Here is a 9,683-nt window from a genome sequence, read left to right as displayed (position 1 = left end):
ATTTGTGCCACCTTTATCAGCTGCCACATCAGGGGTGTAGCACATTCATTCTGGACCCTGTACATTCTGTATGGAGCCCTGCCATCACTTCCAAATCATATTATACAACAAAGTAATATATATGGTTTTAAACAAATGCTAAAGAGTATTACTAAGAGGAAATTGGTGTGAGGGGGTTCAATGGGCAATCAAGGTAAAATGAGGATATTTATCTGTTAGATCATGATGATATTTGTTTGTTAGTTTATGATACATTAATTCGGAGCTGGTCTTTTTGTTTTTGTCTGTTTGTCTATAAATTGTGTCAATAGCTTTTGTTTTATTTACAGCATATGAGCATTACAAAGTGTTGTGTCATGTGTATTGTGATAAGTAATGTTTATATTTGTATAGTATAATGTCACCATGTAAGATGTGTGGAGCCCAGGAAGAATAGCAGCTGTTATGCAGAAGCTAACGTGGATCTTAATAAACAAACAAACAAACAAACAAACATCCCCTGCTATTCATTCTAGCATATTATTATTGTTCTACTTATGCCCCCCTCGCAACATTAAAGTGTACATATTAATACAAATTATAATCTGCATGATGAGTATTTTTTACTTTTGGCCACTTCTTCCACTGTTTTTCTTTTTTTTAGACCACCTAGTCTAGTTACTACGGTAGAGAGAATCCGACGCGCGCTTTGGTGTGAGCGCGGGGTATTACGGTAATGTTCAGCTCCCTTGGATTGTTTGCTGCTCCGGGGTTCGTGAAAGCACGGAGCTCTGCGCTGCTCCTCCACACTATCCGCTCTGTTCACTCAGCCTAATACCGGACAACGTTAACGTTACAGTCGGAAACAAAACTCTGGAGACCTCTCCGCCTCCCGCTGTAAGTTACACATATATTCTGTGGGTTTTTGTTTTGTTTTTAATTTAAATTTTTTTTAAAATATCTTACCCGCTAGTCTTTTCCCTCGAACTATACTGTTGTACTTTAAGGTGCTTTAAGCTGCGTGTTGTTGTCTGTTATATATCAGTCTTGGAGAGTTTAGCAGCTAAAATGTGAAGTAATTTCGTGATTAGAAGAGATGTGGACACATTATTATAACAGCAAGGGGAAGTTAAGTTGAGCGTGGTCGACAGCCATGAGAAATAAAGCCATTAACTTTACACTGTTTCCCTTCCTATCAGTGGCGTGTACGTTAAGGAAAAAAACGCTTCTCTTAATCATATCTTAGTTTATCTTAATCTCTTATTTTTTGTTGTTGTGTTGTTTATCTGTGTAGCCGTATTAACAGCTGTACTGCTACACCCCACCCAGCCACTGAAGTTATTTTGCAGCCAAAGGTTAATAACATTTGCAAGCAACTAATTATTACCCAGTCATGTTAAAAGCCTGAAAAATGTGCTGTCACTATTAAACATGGCAAAGGTTAACATTTTCGTAGTCTTAAGTCATATTGCTGCTTCTGACCACCAACCTAATTATTTTTATTTATTTTAAAATAAATTGTGTTTTTCTATGATTTATTAATTAAAGTTAACACGTTGAATAAATATTAGGTTTTTAAAAGGAGTGTGTTAGGGCAGCGAGAGCCACAACACACCAAAATCTGGATATTTCAGTGATAGAAACTGCCCAGTGTGGCCTGCACTTGAAATTATGTAATGAAAAGGAGCCAATGTACCAGCTGTGTTTTTACAAGGAAGAGGAGAATCATACACAGTAATGTGCTCTTGTGTTTATATAAAAATGAAAGTCTTTATTGGTATCAGAGTACACAGATCACACTTAATTTCCCCCTGAAATTCAAATTAAGGTGTGTGTGTGTCTGTGTGTGTCTGGTCACATAGTTGCTGTCTCATTCTTGGGAGACTTGAATCATTCAACACCAGTTCCAGCAGTTCAGGTTAGTGTTTGGTGTGTCAAGACTTGTCCCAAGTGCAGTTCAGCAATGCTGCAGACTAAACAGTCCTGTTGTCAGTGCTGTGAAATGAACTACAGCCGACTGTTTAGCAGTCTGCAGGGAACCCATCAGCCGTATTTCCCGTTAGTGTTGTTCGTTCGATTGGCTGAAATATAACTCATTTTCAACCTGTGTGTTTTTTAGAAGCAAGAAAAAAGACAGAATGAACAGTTGTATTTTTCCCCCCAAATGACAACCACTGCTGAATTCAGTGTGCATTGACATGCTACAAGCATTTCAACACACAACAAAACCTAACCCAAGATGCTGGTGTGGGTCAAACAGAAGCCAGTATCATGAGGGATGCAACATTGTGGCTTTTACGTTCCTTAAATCTCAAAAATTAGATGTCGAATATGGAAACAAATGAGGGATTTGTCCCCCTCAGCGTGAAGCCTTGTAAATTGCTTTTGTTTTTTTCTTATTTCATGAATCGAGCCTTATTCCCATGGCAGCAGTCGCACTGTTTTTCCTCTAATTGCCTTGTGATCAGGAATCAACATGTCATACACGCTCTGTGGGCGGGCGGAGGATTCTAATTGGCTGAGGAAATAGGAAAAGATGAAACGGGGCTTCCTTCTCTGTTCTTTGTGCCCATGGTGACAAAGTTTTCAGCTGTGTGGAAAATGAATAAAATTGATGTGGAGTGGATGTCTGGTAGATACTGAAGTATACTGTGGCTGAGCATGGGACCACTCGAACATTACACATCACGATTATGTCGGCCAAAATAATTAGGATACACAATATGATCACGATAATCAATAGTTTAAAATGGTACTAAAACACGCTGGAGTCACTTTACCTGACATTTTGCTCAGAAACACACATATTTATTGCATCACCGATAGACACCATATCTCCCTGTTGGTTCTTTATTTTTGAATCTGTACTATTTACACAAATCCGGTTTTAAATTTATTTAGTGAGGGATACAACAGGGAAGCCGAGCCTTCAGCCGTGGTGATTTGGGATTAGGATTTTTGAATGAAGATGTGGGCTCCCCCTTGTCCCTTTGTTCAAATTAAATCAGCAAATCAATATAGGACTGTATGCTGGCAAGCTAAACAGCTTTTTCAAGTCAAGCCATGTGAGGATTTTCACAATTATCCAGATTCCCAATTATCACGACAAGGGAAGTTCACTATAATAAATCTTTTAAAGTGTTTTTTTAATCGCGATAATCCCGTATATCATCCCGTCCCTAACTGTGACTGTGCTGAAGTAGCCGTCAGCAATTTTTCTGGCTGAGGTACATGCCCAACAGCATCTCTGTCCTTTTAACCTAAGCTAGCTTGTTCAGAGCATTAGGTTTCACTGTTAACACAGTAGCACTCTACTTTCTGAATGCAAGAGTGGCTCCGGTAAATGGGTCAGATCTGGCCTGATGTTGACCTTTTAGACTGTTTTCTTTTTCTGTGAATGCTCGTGACTGCAGAATGTTTTCACCTCATCCAACCCTCAAAGACTATTTCAGCTTTTGTTGCAAGCTCTTCTCCCTAATGGCTCTCATGCCGAACAAAAGCACGGCTCTCTGTCACCGGACACTGGTACATATTGTCTTACAACTGTACTTAATACCTGTCTGACCCATGGAAATGTTATATTATATTATGACCTCCTTATTCTATGGGATACTATTGGTGGAAGTAGCACTATATTTACTACAAAACTAAGTAGGAAAAAAAAAAAAAAATCCTTTTTACAAGTTTTGAGTGTGTCCCCATGCAATCCACCAGACTGGATTAGAGAGTACACCTGGTCTCAGTGGAGCCAGGCCGTGAGGCTGAACTGATCCTCGGAGAGTTCGGCAGTAGTATATGTAAATGGTTCTGTGTCTCTGTGTAGTTTTGTGTGAAGAGGCACTGGGGAAGGCAGCAGCACTGAGTACAGCCCTGGGAAGTCCCACAGGTCCTTCACACACTCTTGGCATGCTTCATGCTGGGTAGCCAAAGCAGATGCTGACCGCATTTCTTGTTTTAACCCCTCAGTGATTAATACTTCCAGTCACAACACAGTCCGGAAAAGTTAGACAGCAAACTGTAAATAAAGTTTTGATGTTTATTGTTAGTTTAGCTGTATAAATGTACTTGTGAATATGCCAGCCATTGAAAGTGTGACCGTAGTGTTGATGCTGCCTGGAGCACAGTAGTACGAAGAGATTTTTCTCCAAACATTGGCTCTAAAGGATCTTTGCCATGATGTTGTTTTTTATTACTATATTTTTTAACTGAATGGGTGCATTATGCTTTTTTTTTTTTAACAATAATAGCTCTTAATCTGGATGTCTTCTTTGTCGTTGGTTTGGTAATTGTCTGTTTAGATTTACTCTTAAAATAGCAACAAATATGATTTACCTCAGCAAAATGGTCATCAGCTATATTTAGTTTCATCTTTCTGTATTGACTTCTGGTCTGTCTCCAGGGACTACGAGCTATATTCTTCTGCTAGTGAGGATGGCTTTCTTCCCTTCGCTTTTAATTTCCTACGGTCTGGTGTGACAGTGGATTAGCCATAGGCTTTAATAATGACCCTACAGCAGATGTGCTTCTGTTAATTTCCAGTGGTCAAGATTAGAGAAGCCACCACCATATGTTGCTTTTCAGACTTTGTTGTTTTATGGCGACGTTAGGCTGCCTAACTCATTAATTACATTCAGGGAAGACAGAAAAGCAATTCCATTGTTGAGTGGTGGCAAAACACTGTGGACAATTTCTGTGTATATTTGGCAAGTAATTTCCCTCAGGCAGTTCCAGCTGTCCTTATAAACTCAGCAAAGTCTAATTTGGGATTCATTATCTTTGATAAACTCTTTACTTCATATTGTAATGTTGTGCAGCATCTTTTGTTTGACTTACTTGCTTCCTCTTTTGTTTGATCAAAAATATTTCTGTGTTTTTTATGAGACTACTCTGGTATTTGTATTTTTCTTGAGACATTTTAAGGAAAAGATTTTTTATTTTAAAACATGCACTATAATGTTCTGTTGACAGGTGAACTTAAGGGCAGCCCAATCGGACATTTGGGAGAGTGGAGCAGTGGCAGCACCAGCATCATCTTCTTCAATTGGGGTTAGGAGCTAGGCGTGAACTCCACATCTAATAGTATCTGTATTCAGTAAGTAAACGTTTTATTTTTGTTTCACTGAAATTATTTATTAATTGTTCAGCAATTTATATGTCTGTAGTAAAAGGCCTACAGTCACCTGAAATGGAAATATGGAAAAAGGAAAATGCCAGGCTGTGCCGGTCAGCTGCTCAGAGAGCCACGCTGTTGAGGCTGTATGTATTCATGCTCACAGTGGAGCATTGTGGTTTTTTTTGGCTGCTTGTGTGCACGCTTTGAGTTTTTTTAAATATGGTTTCACATTTCCCCCTTGCCATTTGAACAAAGTCACATTTCACTTCTCCTCAGTAGCACTGAGCACATCACATCTAACATTTTCAACACTTACGTAGTATGTCTGGTTAACTGACCTCCTGGCAGCCTTTTACTGGAAGGGAAGGACTCAACTGTTATGGTAAAAGAAATGGAAATATCTCAGCTGCTAAATGTTAAGACATCTTTATCTCTCCATAGGCTGACCCTGTCGCCTCAGAGCCAGCCCTATTCAGGTGGTTTAATCCCTCTGCTACAGGCGTTATGTCTTTCTCATTTACTCACTGATTCCATTTAGACGTTGGAACTCTGCAGCAGCTCATCACTGAACATTTGGTGTTGCTAACTGTTGCTAGTGTATAATGCATAATGGATCAATTGAAGGTCCAGTGTGTAGGATTTAGGAGGCTCTATTGGCAGAAATGGAATGTAATATTTATAGGTATGTTCTCATTGGTGTATAATCAACTGAATATAGGAATTGTTTTGCTTTTTTGTTACCTTTTTAGAATAAAATATTTATATCTACAGATGCTGCAGGTCAACTTCCATGGAGTGTGCCCTGTTGAACTGCCATGTCTCTACAGTAGCCCAGAAGGGACAAACCAAACACTGGTTCTAGATTGGGGTGTTTTTTGCACGTTACGTGTTTTTTGCGGCCACTGTAGTTTCTCCTTCACGCTTGGAAGGGGAAGTGAGAGAGTTCTCCAACTATACCACTATGCCACTAAGTCCTACACTCTGGACCTTTTTAAAAGTCCAGCTAGTGTGTTGTTTTATAAATGACAACCAGCCTGCATTCAATTTCATGGTAAAAGCTGAAATTAAATTATCCCCTTAGTACTAGAGCTCTAGCAATGGTGACCGTATCATACACTGAGTGAAATAGCCCCCTGACTGTGCTCACCTCTTTCATTCCAACCCTTTCACTGTGGTTAGTTACAATGCTTATTTTTTTTAAATGGCTTCCCCATCCAAGGAATCAGACACCAGCTCTTCAGTACTCAGTGCTGCAATACTTGACAGGGCTTTCTTAAGTGTTTTATAGTGGAGGCACCCCACCTCGCCTGAAATAAAGACTCTGCTAATTTTAGAAGAAATTATTAAATTTTTGTGAAATTTCTAAGCTTCACACAACAAAGGCCACATATTACATTTAAACTGTCACTGAGTAACTGCATTGATAACAATACGAGATAAATCTGTCAAATTTGTCTGATTCATCTGAGTGGGTTATTGATCAACCACATTGTACGTTTTCTTCACAGTAATTAATCAGAGCAGCATGTTAAATGTAACCATTTAAGTTCTTAAAAAATTGGGAAAAGTAGGAAGTATAAATACAATGATTTCCACAACTATATTCCCCGGCCTTCTTTGTGTTTTTTTATTTTTGCATCTGCCGAAAGAATTGAGTGACTTCTGCTATAAAAAAATTAAATTTTCTTCTAAATAGATTAAAGTCATGCAGTCACAAGCAGTCTAATAAATAAACTGAAGCTAATAGGGTTTGGAGACAAATGCAACCTTTTTCCCCGATTAGAGGTCTACCTCATCATGCTCAAACATCAGCTGTTCTCTCGGGCTTGATTTGCCACTGGCTAAGGTTGATTCCCTCATTTGTTTCTGTGTAAACTCAGCTGAGCCCTCATGGCATTTGTGGTGCTTGGTAAAAACCTGATTAGCAAGCTGCGTGGGTGTAGTCACATTTACCAAGAGGCGGCTTTGGCACATCTGAAATTAACAATATAGAGTGTGACAAAAGTTGGCCGTAACGTTCCAGTGGTAGAGAACCGTTTTTCTGGATGCAAGTCGGAAATATCAAATGGAAATATTCAGAGCAAACATCAAATGTCAAGCCATTTTATCAGCCGTTATTATTTTTTCCCCACTGTGGAAGTGAAAAGGGATCTAATTAGCTTTGGGTCTCACAGATTGCTGCGATTGTGGTCTATTGAGCCCACCATTTTAATAACAAGCTGTCTGAGCTTTTACTGGCAGTCTAATATGAATGTGTTTAGGGCAAAAGGGTGATTTCCCTACATCAAAGGCTTTACACACACACATAGACACACACATACACACACACACACACACACACACACACACACACACAGACACAAGCACCCAGACAGAGTTTGGGGACATTTTAAAGAGTTTGAGCTGTTTCGACAAAAAAATGTGCTGCAATCTTTGGTCCAGACGAAACCAGTAGCCACTGACAAACAAAGACTTTATTTAGATCTGCCTGACTACTTGTGAAGTGGGCTGTGTTGTCTACTACTCTTGGTGAGCTGCAGGCCATGTTCCACTTCCTGAACAAGGAAACAACATTTCCCAGAAGATATATATTGACTTATCAAAGGAAAATACCTGAAATTCTGTTGTCTGTCACCGAATCATTTTCAACAAGCTAAGACTACATAACTACTCCATTACCTGTGTAATGAATTAAATAAGCTGATGGTAAATGGCATGCTGTTAAGCGGTAATGTGCATTTTTAAAGATTGCTTTGTATTTTCTGCAGTCAGGAGAAGGGTTGGGAGGTTGTAACCTGCCATGTTCCAAGTATTGATTTTCTGTCACAGAGAACCTTTATTATTTGCGATCTGTCTGCAGTGATGGGACCATGATGGACAAAGCAATCACAGAGTCTGAATAGTAACAAGAATGGTATGTGTCTGTGTTGGTATGGATGCAGCTGTGTACATTGCACCCTTTTGATGTCTGCTGACTGATGGGGGAATTGATTCAAGTGTTTCTGTCATTGCTTCAGAGCTGAAAAACACAGAACCAATGACAGTCAGATGAAATGAATTCAGGTTCTTTGTTTTAGACTGATAGTAGCTATAAGCTTGCAGACCCGGGTTGTCTCAGGAGAATAGGCCTCGAGAGAGACATTGTAACCAACTGACCTATGGTGGTGAATTAGTTTGGGTGTTTTTTGCACAATTTTTAACATGTGTGAGTAATCAGTTGACTAACTACTGTACCTTTTATCTATCTTGAGTCATATTTAGGGCGGGGTTAGGGATTATCCCCATTACTCATTGATTTTTAGGGACAAGTAATTTTTATGGCACTTTTGCATTTAAATAAACAGCACTACAGCGCTCTTGCACTCTTTGCATATAATTTGTTCTGGCTTAACATTACTTGCCCTAAAACATTTCATTTTGCCCATCTGCTCTTTATGTTATTCCTCTGCTCTGGACTGCGGCATGTGCCTTCAGTGACATGACGGCTTCCCAAAAGTGAAATCAAAACATCTCAATCAGCCCTGGTGGGGAGGGGGTATTACTGATGAGGAAGGTACATTTGAGTAGCAGATCTATGAGATTGAGGGTTTCCCAGATAAGATAAGATATTCCTTTATTTATCCCCCTTAGGAGAAATTCAGGTTGACACAGCAGCAATAGGGCAAAGTAGTGCAAAAACGGAACAGAATATCACAATAAAAATATTACTAATATTATTAATATTGGAAGATATAAAACTATAAATTAAAGTGTATATACACTATGCATTGTTCAAGTAGGACATGGAGAGCAAAATATAAGCAGAAAATTAAACTTGACTAAAACTAAAAAACTCAAACTAATCTAAAACTACTAAACTACTTAAGTGGAAATTAAATATAAATAGTGCAAAAGGCTTGTGCGTTGTAGTTAGGAGTTTTAAACCAGTCTTTGTCTGCGGGGGTCGGAGGTACTGGGTGCCCCCCCCACAAAAAAAAAAGCCCAAACATTGCACAGCAGCTTATAATACTATACGATTTGGGCCAGGTTTAACTTGTGATGAATGAGGGCTTTACATATCAAATATTTCCTCATTTACGTTTCTAACTAAACACTATTTTATTTAGGCAAGGTTTTACCTTAAACAATGGTAAAATGAGCGGTGTTTATATTTTCCAAACTAAGGCATGGAAAAAAGTTTTGGGTTCAATATTGGCACCAAAACTCCAGTATTGTATAGGCACTGACACTTTTATTCACTACTGCTCATGGTTAGGTGTCTGCAGAGCCTGTCTATCCTGAGGAAGTCAAACATTATATGAAGATTAGGGCTGCAACTAATTATTATTTTCATTATCAATTTATCTGTTGATCATTTTCTTGATTAATCGATGGGTGTTTGGGCCAGAAAATGGTGAAAAATGTTAAACGTATTTTCCTAAACCCCAATGTGATGTCCTCAAATGTCTTGTTTTGTCCACAACTCAAAGATATCCAATTTACTGTCAGAGAGGACTAAAGAAACCAGAAAGATTTGAGAAGCTAAAATCAGAGAATTTGGACATTTATTCACAAAAAAATTATTAATTGATTATCAAAATAGTTGGCAATT

General features: G+C 38.8%; 1 protein-coding gene across 1 annotated transcript in view; it reads left to right on the top strand.

The window, feature by feature from the left end:
* Positions 1–739: 739 nt before the first annotated feature.
* Positions 740–9,683, top strand: part of LOC127352883 (tumor protein p53-inducible protein 11) — a 34,013-nt gene continuing 25,069 nt past the window's right edge. Inside the window, exons 1-2 of the mRNA XM_051381671.1 lie at positions 740–876; positions 4,948–5,071. The gene's annotated coding sequence lies outside the window, so the exon portion shown is untranslated. The remainder of the gene's footprint in view (positions 877–4,947; positions 5,072–9,683) is intronic.

Source organism: Dicentrarchus labrax, unplaced genomic scaffold, assembly GCF_905237075.1.
Source record: "Dicentrarchus labrax unplaced genomic scaffold, dlabrax2021, whole genome shotgun sequence".
Taxonomy (NCBI): Eukaryota; Metazoa; Chordata; class Actinopteri; family Moronidae; genus Dicentrarchus; species Dicentrarchus labrax.
This window is presented reverse-complemented; position numbering and strand designations above follow the sequence as displayed.